The following is a 26,866-nucleotide window of genomic DNA, read 5'->3' as shown; positions in this document are numbered from 1 at the left end:
AGTAATACTTCTTTAGGCGCGACTAAGGAGTAACTCTGTGTAGTTTCCGCAATTTAAAATTAATAATTTGTATTGATCATAAGTATATAATGTCATATACTCCACGCTTGTTGACTAATACGCCAGCTATATTAAATTATAGCGTTTCAATATTTTCAAACGGATCAATTGTGAATAGCAAAATGAATAAAAATTCAACAGTTTAAAAAAAAAAGTTTTTTAAATAAATATCTCTATATAAATGTTTATTTACTACTTTTGTAATAAATAAATTATTAATAAATTTTCTGACGAGTGCAGCATTCTATAATATTCAATGACAAGGTTATATTGACATCTGCTGATCTAATCTTCAATTTTCTACTCTCAATTATTCTATTTAACAAATGAAAATATCTATAAATAAATGTGAAAGTGATATTTAATGAATTTTAAATAGAATATAAATTGAAATGGCGGAGTCCCAGGAATATTTAACTCTTTCATAAATAAATAATAATCAAAGTTTTACTTCAATCGCGCGTAAAGGTTACACGCACTGACTTTTGTTTTTTAAATATGTAACTATTTGCAAGTTCACTGCTTGAATACTATTGCAAGCCTGAAATGGCAATCTGTTAGCTCTTTTTAGCTAATAAGACCATTATATGTACACAGTTTATGCCATAAATGAATTCTGAATTACGTTGTTACGGAGAATTGGACGTTTCTCGTAGCAGAAGAGCTTTTTGTGACAGATGTTTTTCGTTTTAAGCAATTAAAATATCACTTGCTTCAACGGTAAAGGAAACATCGTAAGGAAACATAACTGAGAGTTCCGCATAATGTTCTGAAAGGTTTGTGGAGTCCACCAATCTACGGCCTTAACTCTTTCTCAATGAATGTTCTAATGGTTTAATATGATATTGATGATGAATCTTTTGACATGGACTGCCTCGTTGGTCTAGTGCTAGGGTGGAATTTGTTTCTTAAAATCGTAGCGTTACTACAAAAGTAAAATTATAAAATTATTTAAAATGCGCGATTAGCATCCCATTAGTAATGTGAACAAGATTAGGCTCCACAATGGTCTTTAATTGCGCCTTTCTCACGGGCTCGGAGGGTACGCTCACCGATATCTGGCTATGAATGGCCGGCGGACCGCTTGCCAAAGGTTTTTAATTTGCGACACACGTGCATGTCGAATAGCGACGCGTGCAGTGTAGGGCTCACTTCAGAGATTTGTTGAGTGAGTACTCTTGGTAATGAGAAATATGTTAGTTGTGTAGTGGCCTAGTTAAACAGTAGGTACTACTCCTACTCTCTCTGGTAGAGAGGCCAGTTAAAAATTTTGTCGAACGAAATTTTTCCGTGGCGTATCGGTGAGCGTTGTGGTCTCAAGTGGGAGGTCCCGTGTTCAACCCCCACATAGCAATTTGAGTATTTTTTATTTTTAAATTTATCTAGTCTGAGTTTGTGGGAGGCTTGGGCCGTGGCTAGTTACTACCCGACCGATAAAGTCGTGCCGCTAAATGCTTTAGCGTTTCAGCGTAGAAACCAAAGAGGGGTATTGGCTTTATACAATTGCCATACCCCTCTGCCTGCCCGTTAGGTACCATCTTAGACTGCATCATCACTTAACGGCTGATGAGATTGCAGTCAAGGGTTAACTTGTAGTATTCAGGAACCTGGGGGCTTACTGTCGTCACATAAACCAGTATTATTTCTATATTGTTGACATTGTGTTTCGAAACTGTTTTTGGAGCAGTTGTGTGAAATATAACTGTCATTTTAAAATAGTACTGCGTAGTAGCCCCTGCATTTATAAACGAACTATATCAAAATAAGCAAAATACAAACTTATGACGTACCCTGGGGAGCAGGGAAGGGTATCTGCTCCCCCCCCCCCCTAGCAATGTTGCAGAAAATGTAATAACTCGCCTTAGCACTAATCAAAGTTTAAAACGGGTCTTATGTTCTAAGTTTTGAAAAAATCTTTCTGTAGACGCTGGTTAAATTCACGGTGCTATTGGCATAAAATAAAACCGCGCAGTGAGCTAGCTGTGCAGTTGACTGCAATCACACCTGGTAAGTGATGATGCAGCCTAAGGCGGAGCGCGCTTGCCTAAAAGATTCCTATTCACTCTTGATTTGAAGGTACTCATATTGTAGGTACCGGGGAAAATGGAAGCTGGCATTCCAGATACTTGCGGTGCGAATCAGAAACGAGGACTCTAAGCGCTTCGTACGTGTCCATGGTATCAACTACGATGGTAAAAAGGTAGGGGGTGAAATTAGATGAAACAGTTCTTGAGACGATCATTTGCGTCTGTTTACACTGCACACTAACACATATATATACCTAATTATTCATAGAGGTATCTTTGTGTAGTGTGTATGTCAAAACAGCCGATCTGACCAAAAAAATCTGACTTGGCCCCCCTTAGGCTAGGAACTGAGAAGGTACGCCAATGACTGTAACCATTTGCGTGCACTAGGTTTCTTACCAGGGTATGCATACAGCAGGGAAATTGCATAAAATGAAAAAATCCTTCTCCTATACGAGCTATATTTATATTTTAGGGTATGCAGTGCTTTTGTGCATGTATGAAGTGCACGCCACTGACTGTAACCATTAGAATATAAAGTATCAGCATAATCGAGCTTAACCTAATAATGCCCCACTGATGACGACAGGTCTTCTCCCATAGTAGAGAGGAAATTAGAACATTGAGAGTTTTTTTTTTATCACTTGTTTACTTGAGAGTTGCTTCTTTTCACCTCTTATTGAAAGTCTAAAATCTTTCAAGAATCATTTTGGTTTGATACATTTCAGTTTTGAATATTTGAGGAATGCTGTCCGTTTGTTCAGCCAAGATTGACTACGACTCGCTACAACATTACTGTTCCTTTAGTGAAATCTTGAATTAAATGTTAATGAATAAGTATTTTACGTCCCGAACTTTTAATTATTGCCAGATAAATATAAGTTGCTATTTTGGTATTATATTAAAAAGCTATTTTGGTCAAAGTCATAATATTCTAATAACCGTATTTATAACCTCTTTGTACAAAAATAACTCTATCAGTAATTAAATCGCCAGAGTCAGAAATCGTCCCGCCGAGTTTCAGTTACGTTAGTACAAGTTAAAAAAAATTGATTTTTTCTAAAAAAAAAGGAGTCGATCAAGGGATTTTTCAGGATTTAGTTGTAGTTTAGACTGTACGAAAACTGTTTGGACATAAAAAAGAAAACGGCAAAAAATATCCCCCGATAGAAAAACTCAACCAGTGGCGAAATTTATAAAAACGCGAACAAGGCAACTACGTCAAAGCGGCTGCGGCAAAAAAACTAATCGATTGTTAAAAAATTCGCCAGCAAACTGGCCAGTTGACTCGCAGCTTTTTTACGCCAATAGAGCCGCTTCCGGTGGCCGGACGCGGGCCGGATGCGTCCGCTCGGCCCGGCCCACAACAGGAGCGCTTACCTTGGTTTTTTATTTGTCCACTCTGATTTATGGTTGTTTTGAATTTGTTCCGACTGTGAGCCAAAATGCTTTCGGCACTTGCAGGAAATCTAGCGATGCCTTTTTTGAGCTCAATCCAGCCGGTTCGGGAAATGGGTGGAGTTAGAAGAAATTTCCAGTTTGGAAATACGCACCGATACAGACATTTCTACTTTATCTAACAGCGCCTGTGGAACTGTGTTTTCAGTGAACCCGGTTGAAAATAGAATTTCGGAATTCTCCTATATTAGCCCTTTTGTCACATGAGCCGGAATAAGGTTAAAACAAAAATAGGGCCACAGAATTCTATGCTCGTAAAAATGGGACTTAGAAATATGCGTTCAAATTGCAGTAAAATGTTACTGCTCCGAACGTCGAGTGAAATTGTTTTATCCCCAAACTTGGCACAAGTGCACGTATCTCCTGTTTACCTACTGTAAGCGTTTAATCTGTATTCTTGGGCACAGGGCAGTTAGTTTTACTCTTAGTTAGGTAACGTATTTAATACTTATGTAAATAGCAAATTTGCAAGTTTTTAATTAATCAACCCTTCAGTAAATAATGCTAAATCATAAAACAACGAGTTTTTTCTCGGCATTTCGTTCGGTCAGAAATTTTGATGGCTATGTTATTTTCTGCCCCTGAACTACCACTGTACTAAAACACATGTAGATCGATCTGCTTAAAACAAAAAACTATTCCACAGAAAAATGTAGCCTATATGCTATCTCATACAATAACCTAAACCCTATACTAAATTTCATCTAGATCCGACCTGCCGTTCTATATAGAAACATATAATATAGAATGACTCTATTGACATACTGATTACTTTGAAGCATAAATCTTACTTTTCGAGTGGCGGTGAAAAAACTGAGTAACGAGTTTCCAAAGCACTCATACAAAAATTTAATCTCATCTTCAAACTCTATACTATGCCACGGCCTTTGCAAGAATACCATCGCCACCTATAACAAACGGCAAAGAAAATAAAACCCCGGTCATAAGATACCAGATACCAACCTCTTTGATACAAAAAGCTGCAGTTTAAAAGAGAAAACAAAATATTTTTCATTAGAGGCACCGAACAATGACAATTGGATCGCAGTACCTAACGGATTACTTGGACTTATTGCGCCTCGCAGTCCCACTCAAAGAAATACATGCGTGGGGCCGCACTTGCGGCGTGTCGCACGACTAAATGTTGTAACAGCTTGCTTCACGCACACAAGTTGCAAGAATACGAGGCTAGTGGTTAAGGCATCGGCACCTAATTAAAATATCACTTGCTTCAACGGTGAAGGCAAACATCCTGAGGAAACCTGCATGCCTGAGAGTTCTCCATAATGTTCGCAAAGGTGTGTTGAGTCAAACAATCATAAACGAATTTATAGTTATGTTATATTGTTTATCTTTCTTGTCGCATATACACGTGTTTTTATGGTCGTTCTACGCATTTATTATTTTTACATTCAGTTTTAAATAAAAAAAATAAAAAAATGTTATCTTGGGTACATTTTTAAAAGAAACCCTCTCAAACTGGCGTTATTGTTTCGGTACTGGAAAATAATTGACCCTTGCAGGATAGCAATATGGTACTAGAAAAACAAACATGAGAGGACTTTGATTTTAATCATTACAACAGTATATATTTTTTTTTTTACTACAAGTTAGCCCTTGACTGCAATGTTACCTAGTGGTAAGTGATGATGCAGTCTAAGATGGTAGCAGGCAAACCTGTTAGGGAGTATGGTAGTCATACCCCTAATCGGTTCCTAAGCGAGATATTTTGAGACATACTGTACAGCCGTATCTAATAAGTCTCGACATCTCGTTTTCTCTTATTCATTTTTAAAGTTATTATCAATCTCTGTCTTCACGTTGATGGAAGTGTGCACAGGAATACGACATGATAAAAAGTTTCGCGACATAAAGCCCCCGGTGTAATCTTCCACTTATTGCGCCTCGGCAATCCTACTCCGGCTCAAAAGAATAATATGTCTTTATAACGGAATCCCGTGGCTTTCCCTGCCTTACTTTCTTACACATTTTTCAGTAAAATGCGAGAGCTTCTTCAGCTCTATTCAACTCAAAACAACCTACTTTAAACTCTAATTCATAAAGGAAAAGGTTGAATTTTAAATGGGTCTCTATTTGAGAATAGATGGCATTGTCTTTTCGTGTAAATCAAGATAAAATAAGATCACGTTTCATTGTCATTTGAAAACAGACTCTGCTTTTGTGAGTTTAAGATTGAAGTTTAGTTATGAAATAGTCGTTCTTGTGACATTACAATTGAATGAGATGGTCTCACGTGGTAAAAGGTCACTTTGCCTGTGATAGACGAATAAAATACATGAAATGGTTAAAAAAAATCGAGACTAATAAGCCGTTTCATAAAAAATCTTAATCAGATTTTATACTCTACCTACTATTGCATATAATAACATTAATGAATGAATTTATAAATTTGAAATATTTAACAAAATTTTCAGACTTAATTGAAAATTAGTTCTTTTTTAAACAAAAATAAAATGCCGTACCTTTACCGATCAATGTTGTTTTTAGGAATTATTTTTATCATAAGATGTAAGTTCTTGAATGAAAATATTGTAAATCGTTGTTGGTTATAGAACTTAACTTGCCTTTAACTAAAAAATCATAATCATGAGGTTTGCTGCACCTGAAAATGAATATAAAAGCTAGGGACATGAAAACAAAACAAGAAAAACAAAAGCAGTATTAAAAGCTCACAATAAACAAGAATGTCCCTTCACCAATAAAGACGAAATTTTATTTGGGTGCAAAAGAAACACCTTAATTCGATAAACATAATCTTTCATTTGCCGAATTGTTTACGATCGCTGCTTTTCTTAGTTCAGTCTCTCTATCTTACGTTAAAGTTGTAGATATGTCTATCTCTGTCTCGCATAGGTGCGTCTAGAAGTCGGGCCGTTTGGTCCATTTTGATCGCGTCGTGACCCTTCGTAATGATGATTGGTTCGCATCAGTAAATTGGAGGTGGCGGCGACATACGAATTCACTTAGCGCACCGTTCTGAATCCTCTCTTATATTTATGCTTTCCTGGTAACCTTAGATATTAACAGTTTAAAAGTGTTTATTGTAGAGAATATTTTATAAATAGTAGAAAAACCAAATCAAAACATTATAGGAAATAAAGATATAAAAAATATTTCAAGTATGCTTACAACTCTTCACCTTTTCATTATAGATACCTAATTCTCAAAATTTTCTATCTGTAGCGACTCTACCACCAATAGTTAATGCAATTTATCAAAAAAAACGTGTTTGTACTTTGGTACACGAGTTAAAAGTTCTTTGGAGTAACAATATAAAATTTTATCTTTCGCTAAAATTTTATCTTTCGCCTTATGCTAACGTTTGTTGAAAAAACCACACTAACAATAGATTTAGTATTTAGTACATTAAAAGTTTTATTATAACGCATTATCTAGTTATCTCATTATCTTACAACTAAGTTTAACTCACATTCATATTTGAGATTTTGGAATGAGCCCGCAGACTTTGACAATTGAAACTGTAGGCACACTGTCAAAACTCTTTTTTAAAAACTAAAATGTTGACTATAACTAACTTCAGGGCGTCAGTTCTTCGTGCCGGTGTGCGCGCGCATCGTAAAAATTTACTCTCATCATTTTCCCTAACGCGCCAAAAGAAGTCTAACTTTAAAATTTATCAAAAAGAAATTCGTCAACAAATCAGTTAAAGTAAATGAACAGAAATTAAGTTCTTTTAAAACCACTCTGTCACTTATTTATCATCATCATAATATCAACCGAATAACGTCAACTTCTGGATATGAATCTTTTGTAGCGAGTACCAAAGACAAAGGTCTTATCCGACTTGTTTTCAGGGCTTTAAGCGATTCATTCGATGTCGTCTGTCAACCTCATTGGGGCCTACCAACGCTGCGTTTTCTGGTGCGGCGTCACCATTTCAACACCTTCAGAACTCCAAAGTACATCTCAGAAAAGATCGTTGTTGTGAACTGGCGAGGTCACATAGATCACACAGAATTGAAAAGTAGCAGAGTTTTTTGTAACACAGCTACTAGGAATGCCATACTTATTTCCTCCGCTAAGCAGAAGATGAGTCTTAAAACCTACGCCTCAGGTTTATGGATACAGGGCGACAGGTTGCAGGACGTGTTAGCACGACTTGCGGAGTGTTGCTCTGTTTGTAGGCACATGTTCCAGTCAAAGAAAAATGTAAAAGTATGGTATGGAAGTAGTTAGTGATGTTTCAAAGGCATCAACAAAAGTTGATGAATATTTATCGGCACCATACATGGACCCTAATAGCGCGTTCCGTAGACTTATAATAATTTATACACATTTTGTATGGCGCTCGCGTCATTACCTTCCTATAGATTTGTTTGCGATGATATTTCACTTTGAATAGCTCCGAGAAAGAGGTTGGAAGGTTTATGTGTTTCTTTATTGTTTGTAATACATCATTTGCCTCTGATCGCGATATTATTCACATTAACCTCAAAACTTATATAACAGAAAAAATATATCGTAAGTACAAATAAATTAGAGTTGTTAGCTAAACTTTTGCAATCAACTTTAGACTTCATCTTTATCTAGGTTCACATTGTTGAATTTACCTTTATTTGCGACACATTCTCGACAAACCAACAACATAAGTGTGTGTTTTTCTAATCCAAAGTTTGCCTGGCAGAGATCGCTACCAAGCAATAAGACTGCCTTTCTAGTTCTACTTCTATCTTTATGTTTTTATTTTTTCTTTTATTTCCTTAGCTTGTATCGTCACACAAATGAGTATTTTAAATATTTTTTTATAACTAACAAATCTTGACCCGACCCGGGAAACGAAACCAAGACCTCGTGCACGTGCTGAATACGCTAACCACCAAACCCATGAGGCAGTTTAAGGCATCGATAGGCATAAATCACCGATTTGCCACCAATGTGTGCCAAATATATCGCCAAATAGTTACCATCTGGCAAATAACGAAATCGGCGATGCTCATTGTTGCCCCGTGGCCTTTCCGATATTGATGGATGAGGCTGGCGAGAGGCCACATATCTCATTGTTGCCGTGAACACTTCTGTAGGCTGTCTGATTAAATAGCTAGCTCAACTTAGGCTTATTTATCTATGTATCATTATATTATTTATGTATTTACTCATATGTCTAAATGCGGTTTATTTATCTATATTACGTATTTTTTAAATGCAACTGTAAGAAATTCATATTGAAAATTCACTTGTGTTAAGTAGGCCTAAATAAGCACTTTTAGAACGTCAAGTATGTCTCTTCGTAGTGGCTCTACCACCGGTTTGGAAGGCAGATTCTACCGAGAAAAGCCGGCAAGAAACTCAGCAGTTGCTCTGTTCCAACATCGTTTTACAATTTAACAATAGTGATAAAATATATGTTATGAGCTTCCTCTCAGACTAGAACGCGTTTTGAACCCTTGTAGCTTTAGTTTTCATTTTACGAATATGTTTGTTGTCATCATTTCACTACCGTCTTCAAATTTTTCATGTAGTTTACTCATCGAAAGTACCTACACATCAAGTTAGCCCATTTACTTAAATAAAGAAATTTTTAACTTTTACTTTGACTATATTTTGTGCGCTTTTAATTATAATAATATTTTTTTGGTAAACTTTGTTTGGTAACTGACCCATCTACACTATTATATAATAACAGAATCATTTAAGAATTGTACTAACCAAAATCCAAATGAAAAAAAAAACAATAAATACTGTACATAATATAAATTTATTAAATTATGTACTTGGTACTTCTGCGATTTTGTATTTTTTATTACACTACTTAATCTGCTAACCTTGCACGGACTGAACAACACCAAATATCCTAAGTTTGTTATAAAACCCAATGCCAATTTTTTACCCGAGCCCGAATTTGAAACCTCTCAATCTGTAGTCACGCATGGATTACGAGGTGCTGGGTTTGATTCTCGGTTCGGTAGTTTATGGGTTCAACGGCCTAACGCGCTGTCCGTGCCATGGGGTTAAAAACACCCACATCGTAGGTAATATCTAAAATCCAGCATCAAACAACGTCGCAAAATTAAATATCATCATACTAATTGCAACAAGATAACAATTATTCTAGACATCAATGACCCCCGCGGAGAATCTTCATAGCAAGCGTTTCAGGCGATTAACTCAATTCATTCGCAACGGGCTGAGTGCGTCGGATGCGAGCACACGCGCACACCACCTTCCGCTACGGCGGACGGGCGATGAATGAAACTAATTGTGCCACGTGACCAGGAGCGTGCGATGCGCTTTGCTGACACTACCCCCAAGTTTTTATTACAACTCCGACATTTATCACACTCGGTTTTAAACGATATCCTTAAGTTGTTATGATCGAAATTGCGTTGCAAGGTAAACGCACTTGGGGTGTTATAAAGTGGGAAGAGTAGAGGAAACTGTGACAAATGAACGTGAGTTTGAACTTTGAAGTACGTTCGAATGATTTTGAATTGAATCCCCAATCGGTTCGGAACGAGATTAAAATTTAGCATCTTTGTATAAAGGTCGGTTTAATGTGAAGCTATTATTTTCTGTATTTTTGACTTGAAGAGGCATCAATTCTTTAATCGTATTTAAAAGATTTGCTAACCGAAAATTTTCTTTTAATGTAATTACAGATGTAAAAAGCATAAAAAACAAGGCACTTTTTGAGCTTAGCTAATATAGTTTCATCTTTGCATGGGACAATAGTCGCAGTGGTATAGCGTTGCCTTCTGCGTGAGTACTTTAGGGTTTATGGCCTAGCTGGGTGTATGGATATTCCACCATTCAATGGAGCCTTACGCCATGCAATTCATCTCAGCAGCCACGACCACTCCCTCAAGAGTTCACGACTAAAAAGAACAAGAATGAAGTTTAGATATTGTAGCTGACCAACTCAAATTGAAGCAGCGTGGTGGGCCTTAGCTGCATTACTTTTTCGAAGTCTAACTTTTGCGGCTACGGTTCTAATTAACAGATTTTAATCAATCTAGGCAGATTGATAGTGGATGGTGTTGAATGGATTTTGAGAATGTTCGTAAAGCATTATTTTAACAAAAATAGGTACTAAACCACTAAATATTTTACCTTGAGCGTACGTGATGAGTTTTACCGGTACAATATCACCTCCAATGGAAACTGGACTCTAAGTCGCGAAATGTAAGGATTACTTTCGTCTAACCACTGGAGATATATTAAAAACATCGGCCAGCAAAATGAACTACGGAAGATGTATGAGCACGAGGATTAAAAATATTTGTACGGGCCATTATACAGGGTGTAATGAAAGGCGGCTCTTCTTTATTAACCATACAGGGTGTCCGTTAATTGAAGCCGGGGATTTCTATGCTCTTTTCTACGCCCTTTCAGTGTTTGACGGAGGTCCGAAGGTCGGGCATTGACGACAAGTCTCCAGGTTTTATAGATATGAAAGCAGATCCCAGGGTTTGCGAAGAATGGAATATGCAAAGTGAAAGATTATCGCCATGTTTGATGAGTTAGGGTTAAATTAAAATAAGGGTTTAAGTTTTAATCTATTTACTCTGGTAAACCGATCTATATATATCGTCATTTATTTACACTATTAGAAATTTTTTATCTTCGACATCCAGCGAATTTGCTTTTGTCATCAGTGTTGTTGTGTGAGATTTGTTTGTGTTGAGTGGTGGGTGTCTAATCCAGATTATTAGAATGATCTGTGTCTGAGATCTGTTTGGTGTGGAGCGTAAGTGTTAAAGAAATTATAAATTAAACCGTACAGATTCTCCTGCTTTTCGCGGAGAATGGCAAATTAAGCTTAATTTTCATAATATACCATTTTGGTTCCTGTAATAGCTTCCTATTCCTATATAGGAGGTTAAGCAGTGTGTTTTTTTTTTTCAAATAAAACGAAATGTTATGATAGCGAACAGCTTCAGTTATTTTGGTCAATTATCATATTATCGTAACTCAATATTATACTACGTCACTTTAAATTCTCTTAAAGAATAAATGCAAACATAGGTGTCATTTAATTTATGCGAGGAGGTAATTTTTGCCAATTTTACAGGAGAACTTAACAGATAGTTATTACACCTTTAAGAAAATAGTTAAAATATATGAATGATATTATAGGTTTTTGTCTGATACGAGTTGACTTGTGGCTGTGGCTCAGTGGCTTCATACATGCACAAAAGCACTGCATACCCAAATTATCTTATATAGCTCGTATTGGAGGGGAATTTTTCCATTTTATGCCATGTACCTGCTTTATGCATACCCTGGTCACAAACCCTGTGCACGCCACTGCTGTGGCTAGTTAGTGTGGCTTAGAAGCACTACCGACAAGGACCAAGGATCGCCGCCAAGCGATTTAGCGTTCCGGTACAATGTCCCCTACAACCCTTTTAGGGGTATGGGTTAAATATAACTGCCATGCCAACAGCTTAGCCAGTAAGTTTAGATAAGGTTACCGTATCATTACTTACCGTACGGTAAGTTTGCAGTCAAGGTTTAACTTCTACAAGAATTACAAAAAAAAAACTTCAAAGTCCATTCCCTCCATTATCACCTATACTCATGATATACGTACACTCCCCTTCTTCCCCCTAATTATCCCTTACATATTTGTCAGAGTAAAAAAAAGGACCATTTGCACGACCTAATTAAGAGCGTACAAAAAGAAACGTACGGAAAAGTATGAACATTACATTTTTTTAAACAAAGACCATTTACGTCCAGTAAATAAAGGGCGCACGTAGCTATGTCCCTCATGAATGACATGTGTAGAGACACACGCCACATATCTGTGTCCCTTATGAGAGACATAAAACCTATTATCTAGGCGGTCTATGTGCAGGTTGTGCTCATTCGCACTGCACCCTCTGCGGCGTATCGTGCGCGGGCATTCATTACTGGGGCGTAATGAGCCGCGCCCGCTCCGACCTGCCATAGATCAAAGAAAATATGTTTTAAAGAGGTTGTCCTATTTTTTCTTACTCAACTGTTTTTCTTAACTGTGTATTACACAATAGGAGTAGCTAGATACGGTATTAGCTCAATTGTGACGCCTTCAGCTAACACCCTTTTGCGGGCCAGAGTTTGATCTCCATAATCTACCATTTCGAAGTTATCGAAGCTTTAGTGGTCCACAACTTCCGCTGACAAAATCTTCCTCTTTCGGGGGCCTCAGTTTGGTCCCCGGAATACACCTCTTATTTCTTAATATATTCTGGCTTCAAAGGTGAAGGAAAACATCGTGGGGAAACCTGTATGCCTGAGAGCTGTTCATGATGTTCTCATTGGCGTCTGAAGTCTACAAAACTACGACAAACCTTTCTCTTTATTTGCCGCTAAAAGTTAAGAAAATAAAAGCAGAGATACGAAGTATTAAGAAATAAGTAGAAAACAAAAGAATTTATATTTATTCATTGTAAATTCAACATCCCTGAGGATGCTCCGGTATCGGAGCAAAACGTGCGTGGTACATTGCCGAGTATCTGTTGGGTGTGGAGTGTTAAGATTCAAGAAATTATGAATTACTCCATACAGATTCTCCTGCTTTTCGCGGAGTATAGCAAATTAAGCTTAATTTTCATGATATATCATGGAATTCCGTTTAGCAAAGCGTGCTTCTATCCAATATTTAAAAGGCGGCTTTATCGCTTAGCGATCTCTGCCAGGCAACATGTGGATAAGTATAACACGAGGAAAACAGATTGCGTTAGACACTTATTAAACAAAAGTACATATTATAAGTGCGAAATACGTATTATAAGTGCGAAAAAATGTTTTTTTTTTGTTATTTGTCCTTACTTAATGCCCTAGATGAAAAAATTAAGAGTAACATACACTACTTTTTATTAAAAGAAAACAAAAAGTTCCCACGGGATTCGTAAAAAACCGTTAAAAAACGCGGACGAAGAACACACACAAAAACATGTACTTATATACACGTCAATTACTAGTGCACATTGCATTGACAAAGTCATGTAAACTTTATTTGTTAAAAAAATCAACTCACCCATAAGTGTTCGGTGAGATTTTACCTAAATTAAAAATTATTTAAAATACAAAGTAAGCTTCTTATAAATTCATAATCTTTGCCTTCATGAAGTACATGAGCACCTTTTAAGGCTTTTAAAAGGCTCTCAGGGTGCTAATCACGCGCCCGCGGCGCTCAGGCGAGATTATCTCACAGCCTCCTATGTACATTGTGCTGGCTTCCATATAGCTCGCTACTTATACAGCCTTTATACAGCCAGCGTTTGTTCGCGATCTTTTCTTTGCAATTTTGTTTTTAGTTTATGCAGTTTTCAGATTATGAATTTAAATGGGTAGGTATGTTATTTAGAACTGGAAACTATACTGAATTTATTTACCTATCGTATCGTATATTCTCTTATTGACTGCAGTGTTGGGATCGAAAGATGTAATTGTTATCAAAAAAACAAAATTCCTAGGTTTTTGAGGTACTGATTATGGATTGATTTTGTTTCTGAAACTGCAGCTAAGAAAGCCTATTTATTCAGTTATCAGGGCGTGGCAATAATATAAATGTGACGGTTTCAAAATGGGCAGGAATTCGACTTTACAGAACGCACTTCAACTTTTCAAAGTTATGTGCGTTCTAAGAAATTTAATATCACTTGCTTCAACGGTGAAGGAAAACATCGTGAGGAAACCTGAATGCCTGAGAGTTCTCCTCAAAGGTGTGTGAAGTCCACCAAACTGTACTAGGCTACGTATGGCCAAGTGTGGTGGGTGGTACTAGCGTGGTGGACCACGGCCTTAACCCGTTCTCATTGCGGGAGGAGACCCGCGCCCTGCAATGGGCCGGTGATGGGTTGATTTAAAGATAATTATGATTTATCTACCCAAATACATCGACCTTCACATTGTTTTGTTTATTGTGCCCCTTTAGATATCTGGTATTCACAATTTTCTATCAAAACCTTATTCAAAGGTTCCAGCTTTAACGGTCACCTCACCCCTGACACCATAAAGCATACATCTCTAACTTAATTTGGAAGGTAGCGGTCGAGTAATGGACGTAAAAAACGGCCGGCTCCGAATTACCTAGGCTTTATTACATTCCGCTGCTCAATATGGGAGTCGAAGAGCTAGTGGGAAATTGAGTACTGGTAGGCCATGAAACACTTTAAACCTCGGACGACATTTTTTTTTCATTACACTACAAGTTAACCCTTGACTGCAATAATTTACAGTTCATTTTACTATTACTGCTTATATGTTGTGTAAAATAACTATCTTATTATCATCATTACTGGTGGCTTTCATAAAGCGAATGTCCTAAGTTGGCAAATTTATTTATTTGTTAATGACACTAAGAATTTACCCATTACCATATGAAGACCACCCCAGAAGTAAACTTGTACAACCTTTTACACATTCAGTAATATGTCTATCGATAAAGAGTGACCATGAAATTAAAAAAAAATTATAACATGTAAACATGGCTAACAAAAGAAGGATGTTAATTATTGCAAGGAATAGGTGTTATTTTTATCTTAAAAATATAAAATTATGATTACGAGTTATAAAAACTTTAGCTTTTTATAACTCGTACCAACTGGAGATTTTTGCCATTTTAATAATAATAATTTCATTTATTTGTATTAAACATAGGTTACATAATATGTGGTAAATAGGTACAAAATAAAATTGATCCAAACATGTTTTGCCATACAGGCGTGCAAAAATTTTTTATGGATACAATTAGGCAATTTATTTGTATTTCATATTTATTAATCTGTCCGCTCAGTGCATACCCTGTTGCTTACAGGGTATGCACTGAGCAATGTCAATATCAACCCAATAACGGTCCACTGGAGGGCACAGGTCTTCTCTCAGTATAAGAAGGATCGCAAACCATAACCAGTGGCGTGCATAGGGCTTTTGACCAGGGTATGCATAAAGCAGAAAGATCGCATTAACTTGAAAAATCCTTCCCCTTTATGAGTTATACCAAAAATTTAGGGTATGCAGTGCTTTTGTGCATGTAGTGCACGCCACTGACCATAACGATGGTCAAGTGCGGATCGGTAGTTTGACCTTACCTCTGGGGATATTATGGCGAACTCTCAGGCAAGGAGAACCTCATTTCCTTTATCGTAAAAGTAATATTTAATGGCACATCAATTAGAGGTGTCAGAGATCGAATTTGGTCCCACTATAAGGGAGGCTCAAATCCTAACTACCAGGCCATCACATTTAAGCACAATTTTTTCATCAGGACCAGGCGGTATTCGCCTGCAATTGTAACGCAACTTAACGTTAACTGAGCGGCAGATTTTTACATTCTTATGAATTTGTTGTATAACGATAGTGATTCCTGCAAGCAAGCAAAAAATCAACTTGATTTTTGGCATAGAGTTTGTTGAAAGGATGGAGAGTAACATAAGTTACTTTTTATTACAGCAAAAGTTAGGCAGACTAGGAACGCGGGTTTCCAGAAGAAAAGCTAGTATTCTAAACTCAATTTATTTTTAAAATTGCAGTTAGATATCTGTTACAATTCAACTTGATTTTTGGCATAGAGTTATTTTTATTGAGTTAGTTTTATATGAGTTATTTTTTGGGAGAGAGGTTATTTTTAGTATTTAAAAATTAAACGTAACATGAAAAATATTGAATTTATATTACTTTAATGCTGTTTGTAAGAGCCCTACCTTCGTATAATGTAATCTTTGCTGTCCATAAAAAAAATTTAACAGGTATCCGACTACTGCTGAATTTCAACTGTCAAGCGGGTACACAATACTTTGGATTGGGCTAAAAAAATAACTCAACCCACAATAAGCTTAGCTGGGTAGGTAAGTTTATTTTTCTCCTCGAATTCTCCCGCTAGCTCTCAACGTAGACGTTTTTGCGCATATCCCGTAATATTCAATTCTGGGTGTAATATCTTTTTTGTGGCACGTGGGATTACGGGACGTGTGATGAAAACTTGTGGCATATAACGATGGAGTATTGACATGACTTGGCTTCACTGATATTCGTTTGCCATTTTGAGATTGTTCTAATAAAAGAAACACCCAGCTGAGTTTATAGTGGAGCTTTTCTTAGACCAGCGCGGATCCAGCTGTCATCACCATGTGAATGAATGAAATTATAAATGCTAAAGTATGTTTGTTTGTTCTGCGTTTGACAACGTCACATTAATCAAAGTAAATTGAACGAAGGTGAAATTTTATAATTTGAAATTCAATACTAATAAATTTAAAAAAAAAAAAAAATATTCAAAATTTCTTTATTCATGTAGGCCTATCACAGGCACTTATGAAGCATTCATACATATATGTTTACATAATTGTAAGGGGATGGTGATAACTGTGCCAACGTAAATCTAAAGCTACTAGGTTCCAAACGCGCCCGGTCAAACAAAAAGGTCTAAGAAGAGCCCTACGCAAAAATATTGTAACACTTTTTTTAACTATATAAACGAGCTGCTTACGATGGCAAGCACATTATTCACACTTATTCAAATTAATTATACTATACTTATAACTTGTACTATCGACGATCTCTCATAATACTTATGCGTAGCTACATAGTTTTTAAGTAATAACTTAAAAACTATGTAGCTACAAAGTAAAAAAAAATTATTTTACACTGTGTGGGTCAATTGGTTGCTTAATTACAGCTTGAAGGAAGGACAAACAAACAAGCACTCTTTCCTATTAATATAATATCAGTAAGGATTTTGAAATCATAAAATTTCACCTACGTTCAATTTACTTTGACTTATGTGACGTTGGACAAATTGCCTATGGGGCCGCATAAATAATGTCGAGTCTCAAAAAATGATATGTCCACATTAGTGTCTACGTGATGTCCGATCAAAGCACCGGAAGCTGTGTTTCATGCCTAATGACGTATCCGCGTAAAAAAAGCTGTCACAAAGAGTTATATGACGGAAACAGTAGATTGTAAATTATTCCCGTGTTAACCTTGTGACCGATATATTTATTTACTACCTGTTACCCGCGATGAAATAGTCTGCTCGCGTACCTAAAACCTTGCAATAAAAATCAATGGTTTCAGGGCTAAAACTAGCTTATGTAACCCAATAAAGATTGTCCAACAAACCTATAGAAAACACGGACATAGATTTAAAACGTGTTTGCACTATCATTATTCATCAATGGCCTATGACAATCCATCGCTGGACTAAATACCTCCAATAAATATACCCCCTAATAAATATATATACTACATATATGTAAAAAATACACAAATATTAACTTTAAATACATATATAAAATAAACATATGTTGATATAAACTTACACATAATAACGCTTAATAACGAGGTAATTTTTTTTTTTTTAGATGTTTAAAAATATCTAGCTGTGCCCTGCGGTTTCACTCGCTTAAACTACGTAGTGCATCGTACTATTACGTAAGCTACAACCTTCCTCATTAAATCAGCTAACCTAAGGCAAAGTTTTTTGCATACGGTCACTAGTGATTCCAAATTCCAGTTTCCAAATACAAACATACAGACAAACTTTTCAGCTTTATGGAGTTATCAAAGGGCACCCTCCATTTGAGAAAGGTTGCCCATAGTAACCACGCTGGATAGACGGGTGGTGATCGCAGCAGATAGCATTAGTAGCACAGAGGACGCCTTGGACAAAGGGGGTGGTGACAACTGTAAGTCGTAAAGTCGCTTAAGTATTCACCTTAGAAGACTTAAATTTCAATCATTTGTAAATAGCAATCGAGTAACGGCTTGTTAAAAGTAACGGCTACTTAAAATTATCGATTTACAAAATATAACTCTGGAATAACAAAATTTATAGTATTCATCATTATAAATTTTGTATATATGGTATAGCTACCAGAATAGCATAAAGGGTTGCTAAAATCAAATTGAATTCACTCTGAACAGGTACACTTACTCGCTGGGGTCACCCCTGTTTGCACGACTAAAATGTTTGCACACGTGAGCACTCTACACCCTGACACGAAAATGAAGTTTTAAATTAAACAAAATCAAAAAAATGGACGTGCACGTTGCACGGATTAAGTGAGACTTCATTGGGACGACAATATGAATCTCTAATGGTGAAAATTCACGTAATTTTCTAAACGGGGCTTTATATACTAGACGGTTCATGAGATACAGCCTGGTAACAGACGAACAGACAGCCCCGTCCCATTTTACCCTTTGGGTACGAAACCCTAAATAGACGCCTAGCAACTGTCACGAAATCGGATCACAGTAGCATTGTAGGTTCCCGCGATGCGAATTCGAAATCGCCGGTTTAATACTCTTAGAGTAAATAAACTTAGGTAAATATTATTTTCCATTTAACCGACTTCCTTAAACAGCAGAGGTTCTCAAGTAGGTCGTTGTTGTACAAAGAAGAGCAACAAGATTGCTTCCTTAATAATATCTGACTCAACAATTATCATAAGGTTGGAGCTCTTTTAGCAGCGGAATTATACTTATTATAATCTATCTACATAAAACAAAGTAGTGCTAGTTACACCATTTATAACTCAAGAACGGCTGGACAAATTTTTATGGATATATATTTTTTGGATTTCTCTTAATAGTAGAGTATCTTATGCCATGTAAATGCAGACATAGTAGTCCAGTGATACATTTACATTTAGTTTTAGCTTAGAGCTGTAGCTGATTTTTTTCTTTAAATATGTGACAGCCAAGTTGTGTATACCTATACTTTATAGTTTGTAGACTTCTATAATATTAAAAATAAATATAAATATACTAATGCAATACACAAATCGCCATCTAACCCCAAATGAGTACATAATAAATACTAATAATATACAGATAAAAACTCAGATACTGAAAAACGTTCATGTTCTTCATACAAACATTTTCCAGTTGTGGGAATCGAATCAACGATATTTTCATGCCACAATGATAAGACAAAGCAATCTCGGTCAACAAAAGTAGCCTATATTTTTATATTAAATCACACCTTCTTGTCATAAATTGTACGCTACAGTTAACATATTAGGTGTTCCGTCCGCTAGCACTCTCGCCACGCCATTCATGTTAATACCAGACACATTAGCGGGCACTTCTTGTGGAAAAATGGCGTAATCATGGCTTTATTATACACCGCGAGCGATAATTAGCACTGGACGGAACAGAGACTGAGTAGTACTATTCAGTCTCTTGAGGAGACATAGATTAATAAACGGCCCATTGCCATAATATTAAACAAGTTGGAAATGTATGGGAGGGCAGGGTCTAACAGTTTTCATTTTCATTTCATTGAAAAACATTTGTTGTCCTGAGATCAATACTTTAAGATATATAACAATATAATGTAAGATTTCATAAAAACTACGCACTGACAATACCAACTGTGTTTAGGATAAAAAAATGGTGTGCTAAATAAAACTAATTTTTTTTTTTTGCTTGAAAAGTTTTTTTGCATTCGATAGCCCAATCATCTTAGCAACGCAGCAGCGAAGCGGTGGGTCGGGGTATATTTTGTAAACAGAGGATGAAACTTTATATGGCAAGGTTGTTTGGAAGCAAGCCGCTCCGCTTTCACTTCTCTAGATAACTATTAAATTCGTTATAATAAAACTTTCAATGTATTAAATACCTCCTTTCTAGTGTTAGTGTCGTTCTCTCTACAATCGTAGAATAAGGCGTAAGATAATATTTATGAAAAGATTTTTATCTTATTACAAAAGTATAACTTTTAACGCGTGTACATAAGAACACACGCGTTTTTTTAAATATGGTTGAAACTCGACAATCGGTTTACAGATCAGGAGTGGAGAGTTCGTCCAAACATTTTAGCTCAACAAACAGGGGTGACCCGGGGACTGACTGACTCGGCAAACACCTGCGTAAGGGTTATCATTTTACGCGTTGCTTCTCTGAACATCCGCGGGGTTACGTATCTCACGAAGGCTTGCGACAGGCGTAAAACTTGCTGTCAAAGCTCTCTTTTGTATTTAATTATTACTTTCACCACTAACATTTATGATATTTAACATTAATTTGACTATGGAACATTTTTTATTAGATAAATTTAATTTTTTATTAAATAAATTTAATTATTTAATTTTTTTTTCTTCTTAGGAACTGTGCCTCGCTGCGGTGGTTTCGAGGACGTTCTAGATTTTATTTAGTTTTAAATAGTTTATTTTAGGTTATATTTAAAAACAATTATTTTAAAGAATAAACATGAAATATGATTTTTTTATTTCGATTGTTTTTATTTTATTTTTTCTACAGAAATTTCTATTTATACTTTAATTTCACACTTGTCTTCTATTGTTGTTTCTTTCTGAATTACACTGTTATTGCAAGCTGTGGTAGATAGTTAAAGTGGGTTTTAAAGTATGCTAAAATATCATAAAACTGTAAACCTGTTGGCGACCAAAATTTTTTTTTTATACAAATGTTTTGATTGACACTAAGTATGAGAAGATCAGAGACCGGTTCGTTTTCAATCCGAATACACCCTTTTAGCAGCCAGTTTACATCCCCCTGCTAGGACCAGGCCTCCTCTTTCATAGGAGAGACGGAAGTAGAGCATAGACCCATCACGCTGCTTCAACGCGGATTGCTGTGCTTTAACGACTATTATCAGAAGTTAGTGATAATAACCGACAATTTCCTTACTCCGAGCTAGTACTGAAATTTTTTTAAGAGCAAAAGCCTTACAATTTTTGGAGCCGGGATTCGAGCCCAGGACCTCGTGGATCGGTAACAAACGTGCTAACCACTTTACCACTAACGCGTAACTAAATCCAAATCTGATTAGTTTCAAACACTAAATGTCGCATTTCCGTGCTATTATGTATCATTCTTATTTTTTTCTTAGTTTCTAGTATGTTCATATGTTATGTATAAGCACGAGTACAAGTGCTATATGTGTCCGATAAATTAATTAATAGACGGACAGACGTAAGTGCTATTCCGCTATATTAAGTAGAAGCAATCCCCTGAGTAATTTAAACATAAGTTATACTCGTAATTAATCAATATCATCATTATAATTATCATCCCGTTACCATCCCACTACAGGGCACGGGACTTTCAGTATTGCTCACAGAGTACTTGGCTTCCACCACGCGAATTACTAGAGTACACAATATGCCTTTGAAAACGGTAAGCTTAATAAAAGCTTATTGATCGTTAAACTTCAGAAGTGAGTGCACAAAGCGTTCGTCGCGACACTTGCATACACGGTTAGTTAAGCATACAGCAGCAGAGAATAGCGTAGAATAGAAGTGAAATTACAGACGGCGTGCATGTAGTGAAGGTGGCTCAAATTGAGCGGTATTCACAGCTGCAAACTGAGTTACACTTGCCGCCACGCTTTTTGTTTGTGTAGCACTCGAGTAAAAGCGGCAGCGGAAGCGATTTTACGACTGAATTTGTCAATGAAGTTGAGTTAATATGTTTTATTTGGTGATTGCAATCCCACGTTGTGATAAGTTAAGGTAGTGGGTACAATAAATCTAGTTACATTAAATCATTCCCCTAATCGGTTCCATCGCAGTATATCGTTAAATTGATTGGCGGCACGTTAAGGTCGGCACGGTGGTAACTAGCCACAGCTTAGGCATCCTACCACACAAAAGCAGATAAATACAAGAGATTTAGAATTTCCTAAGAGTTATAGATTTTAATAAAGCTTATTTGAAAACATCCCTCGCCACGGCACCGAGGTTGTGTAAATTTGTAATTAAAATTCGCGTGATTTTTCTGTCCGTGTGTAAGTTTGTTTTATCCGAGACATAATGGAAAAAGATAACATTTCATACATTATGTACAGTTTAAGTATAATTTTTTTTATTTAAAGACTACGACAGCAAACCACTCGTACGAAGGTGGTACGAGTGGTTAGATTTCCGCTACGTAACGTTGTAGTCTCTTTCAATTCCTCTCGAGTTAAATGGTTATAAGGTGCCGTTGGAACTTAATGAAAAAGTTCCTAAGTTATTTGGTAATATAATCTTCAGGTTACAGCTCTTTTAATACAATGTATTTTGAAGTAATTATCCTAATTATCTTTAAGGCAAAACCAAACCAGGTTTTTAACGCTAAAAATCGTTAGCGGTGGATTATTCGTCTTTAAATCGCTCCTTATATCAACGTATCCGCACCCTAACAGTGTTTTACGAGTCTGTAGAAGTGAACGTCGAGCACAGAGTTGCAACTAGGTGAAACTCGGATTGTTATTAAATTGCCACTTTTATATCGCTCGGAACCCCAGTCGCGCTTTTATGACTACAGTTTCTTTAATACTTTGTTTTTACCTGCACTAGGTATATTATGACAATGGCTTTATCGCACACGCTTAACACTCATTTATGATCTTTTAGAAAAAAAAACAAAGTTAATAAATTTCAAGTTGACCTAATATAAGCACTTTTGGGACGTCTAGTCTGTCTGTTTGTAGTGACTCTACCACCGGTTCGGAAGGCAGATTCTACCGAGAACAAGCCGGAAAAAACTCAGCAGTTGCTCTTTTCCAACATTAACTATTTACTTTTTACGTTTACATTCATTTTTCTATCTTGTGCCAGATGAAAGCGGAGCTACTTCCAAGCAACCTTGTCCTTATAAAATTCATCAATTGTATAATAATAAATGTTTTTTAACCTATTTAACTTATACATTGGTTGGTCCAAAATTACCTTAGGAATAATATTACGGAAGCGTACTTAATCCGTAACTCAAGAGTGTAAACTATAAGTTTATCGAAGTCCAAAGTTAGTGGTTATACAATAGATAAAGGGAGTTATCGTAAGATATGCTACCTAATCATATAAAAGGTAAAGCAATATTAGAGTCTGTATTTAATTAACGAACAAAATATCTCATCAAAGGGAAACAAAAGCGCCGAAGAAGCCGTTCCAAATAGGTAATACCCTAGGTACCTAATTACGCGAGCACTAAAACGTAGACTACCTAAAGTCCTAGGTAATGAGGCGCACTCTAAGGAGGGGAAAGGGGGAATTGTAGTAGGAGAGCCAACGGGAACTCCTAAGTAGGCACTTGGATTAATAAAACTATTGATAACTAGCAAGTCATCTATAGCGATACAAATTCATAATAACTTATTGAGTTATTATGAATTTTTGACTGAACTGCTTTCTGTTATAAACTAAAAAGATAATACAAAGGAACTTTTATTTTTGGATTTTGATTTAATATAAGTATGTTTATAAAAATAACGTAGATACCAGTCGTAGCACAAAGCCTAAATCGACCAATGGGTCAATGGGTATACCATGAATACGTCACTGATGAAGCAGGGCAAACAACTGATTTGCGTTATCGCATAACATTCAGTTTTTATCAAATACTTCCACAAAATCTCCCACAAGCTCTTGGAGTATTAGTGGGGAAGGAGTGGGAGTAGAAGCCACTCTAATTATGAAAGAAGATTGAGTGGGAGCATAATGCTGAGAGGTATATAAATTGGTGTTTTTAATTTTTTTTGTTTAGTTTCTATAATTGAGTTTGTTTGCTTTTTGTTGGATTTATTTCTTACTAACTTCGCTAACTTATTTTACTAACTGTACAGTTTTTATTAAAATATGAAGAGGTCATTGCAAAAGATGAATACCTACACTATTAAGAACGTATAATTAGGTTTTCCATACCTTAGAACCTATTTGGTGGTATTTTTGTTTAATACCAAAATCTGCTCTGTTCCGAATTTCAGCTAGATACATCCGTATACGTAAAATAACAGTTAGACGTGACTAATGCCCGGTTTCACTAACGACGAACTAGGCAATGCCTAAATAAGTAACGCGTAATCTAAGGGAATTCCATACCTTAGGTACATAGTTATTACCTAAGACTTGGTGAAACGTTTTTTTTCTAAAGACATCGCCTAAATCATTAGCCATTAGATTAAGCGATGCCTAGGTTTCGTAAAAAGGGCAAAACTGTTGTTTTTAGGCTGTTTACGACTTAGGTACATAGGACCTAGCGCATTAGTATGCCCCTAAGTGTGTTAGATAATTATTATTAAAGACAAGACAAGACAAAAATCATTTCATAAATCAATTATTAGTTTGAGAATCTTTGCAACTTTGTGATTTAAGTAAACATTACAGATTTCTATATCTGTTTGATGATACTGTTTTAAAATATTCATCGTACAGCAAAACTTTTAATATTAATAGGTATGCTACGGTAGACGAGCGGGTGGGAAGGAGGTTATTAAACACCCCTTTTCCCCACCCTTGGAATATGTCCTTGACTCCTTGCAGTATTAAAAAAATGTAAAGATTAGTCGCTACTTTTATTTACTAACTATTATTTAAGATAGATGTAATTGGTCTTTCGGTAAGGTCCAAGTATAACCTCGAAGAAACGCAAAGGTTGGTACATCGGTGATTTATTATTCGAAGCAATAAAACCTTTGCACACCTATTTCTTATCCCGATTTATAAATAAACATCAAAAAGAACGTCAACATACCTACGTCATCCAACTGACCTCTAAGCAAGGGCGCGGCACCTTTCCTAAATTTAGAACACCTCAAGAAAACATCAATCGCACCCACACATGCGCACTTTTCCCCTTTCCCCCCACACACTTTACACAACCAACAATCAAAAAATATGACACGCAGCATAACACAAAACCATCGTCTACACAGGTAAAGTAACGACTGAAAATCAGAAGTGGGATTTCCCACCTGTGTATACCTGGCTACACCTTTCGGCCAATCCGTGCGCATATACCTGCGCAGTTCGATAACCGGGCGTGGTCTGGATAAAAGCGGTGGAAAATCACCTGTGCGCACCTGGTTTAAGGTGCAGGTTACGGGTTGGCTGGCACACGGGTGCGGGTGTCCAATCAGTTGGCACCTGCCAGGTGAACGTCTCAGGTATTGGTTAAAAGTAGGTCAGGTATGTGCTTAGGTGTGCTGCGTGGGTGTTACATAATGCTTCTATGTAAGATTTAACGGTTTATTTTATGTAGCTGTGTTCACAATTTATATTTCATAACGTTGAGTTCGAGATAAGGCTAGTCTAAGTTTGAACTACCATTGAACTATCCAAAGGTTAAAACGATCTTACTGACGTATATATTTAAAAAAAAAATGTAACTAATTAATTCACAGAAATAATACAGTTTAACAGTGATTTTCAAGGTGTTTAAGCGTGTGTTTATCAATCGCACTGGTTAGGCTACGTCATTTTTAACCGGTGGTTGAGGATGGGTTAGAACTCTCTTTCTTACGTGCCTTGAATCGTTTAAAGCAATCGATCCCGTATATCAGACCTTATGCCCGATAACAATAGTTACATGATATCTTGAGTTATAAATGTTTGTTTGTTTGTTTGTTTTAAGTCTTTATTGCACACACACATTTTATATAAATTAAACAGAAGGAACCTAAAAAAATACGGTGTAACTAATACAAATTTCTTTTATATATAAAGAAATACATTTATTTCAAGTAGGCCTAATATAAGCACTTTTGAAACGTCAAGTATGTGTGTTAGCAGTCCCTCTAACACCGGTTCGGAATGCAGACTCTACCGAGAAAAAGCCAACAAGAAACTCCGCAGTTGCTCTTTTCCAACATCATTTTACAATTTAACAATAATTGACACAAGATAAAATCTTGTGTGAGATGAAAACGGAGCGGTTTGCTTCCAGGCAACCTTCTCATCAAGAAATTCATCAATATTTAGTTAGTTAGGATTTTAAAGTACCATAGCAAACAAGAAGGTACCAACAATACTTTAGGTAGATTTATAAACGTCTTAATTTAAAATGAACAATGTCGTGCAAAAGCTTTCTTAAATAAAAGTATAAATTCTCATTAGGAAGGCCACCATTCTATCTGAAAACAAAGCCTTTTCCCACATAAATTCTCAGCTTAAACCTCAAACTACGTCTGTAGCGCAGGTCTCAACTCCCAGTGATACCTACCTTGTAGCAGCGCACCTAAGGCCTTATATAAGAGGGGGGTAACACTGGGTGGGGGGACGGTTCGTGGGAGGGGAAGGGAAAAATGGCGGTCCGTGGATTGTAAATGAACGTTTTACGTTTATAATACTCGTATTATGTTAAAGTTGAAATTTTGCTAGGTATAGTTGAAACAAATCTAAAATTAGGTAGGTATACTTTTATTTTATCTCTGAGCATATCCATAATCCATCCTATATATTTCCCACAGCTGGACACAGGCCTTCTTTCTCTTGGGAGAGATGAATTAAGACTTAATATTTCACTAGTGCTGCATTATGCAGCACTGCAATAGTTTATCAGTCAAGTCTTTCATTGCTCGAAAGCCTTAAGACAAAAGACTTCTAGGGAATAGCTTTAGTCCC

This window comes from Pararge aegeria, chromosome 9 (assembly GCF_905163445.1).
Source record: "Pararge aegeria chromosome 9, ilParAegt1.1, whole genome shotgun sequence".
Lineage (NCBI taxonomy): Eukaryota > Metazoa > Arthropoda > Insecta > Lepidoptera > Nymphalidae > Pararge > Pararge aegeria.
The sequence above is the reverse complement of the archived record's forward strand: the minus strand, read 5'-3'. Positions refer to the sequence as shown.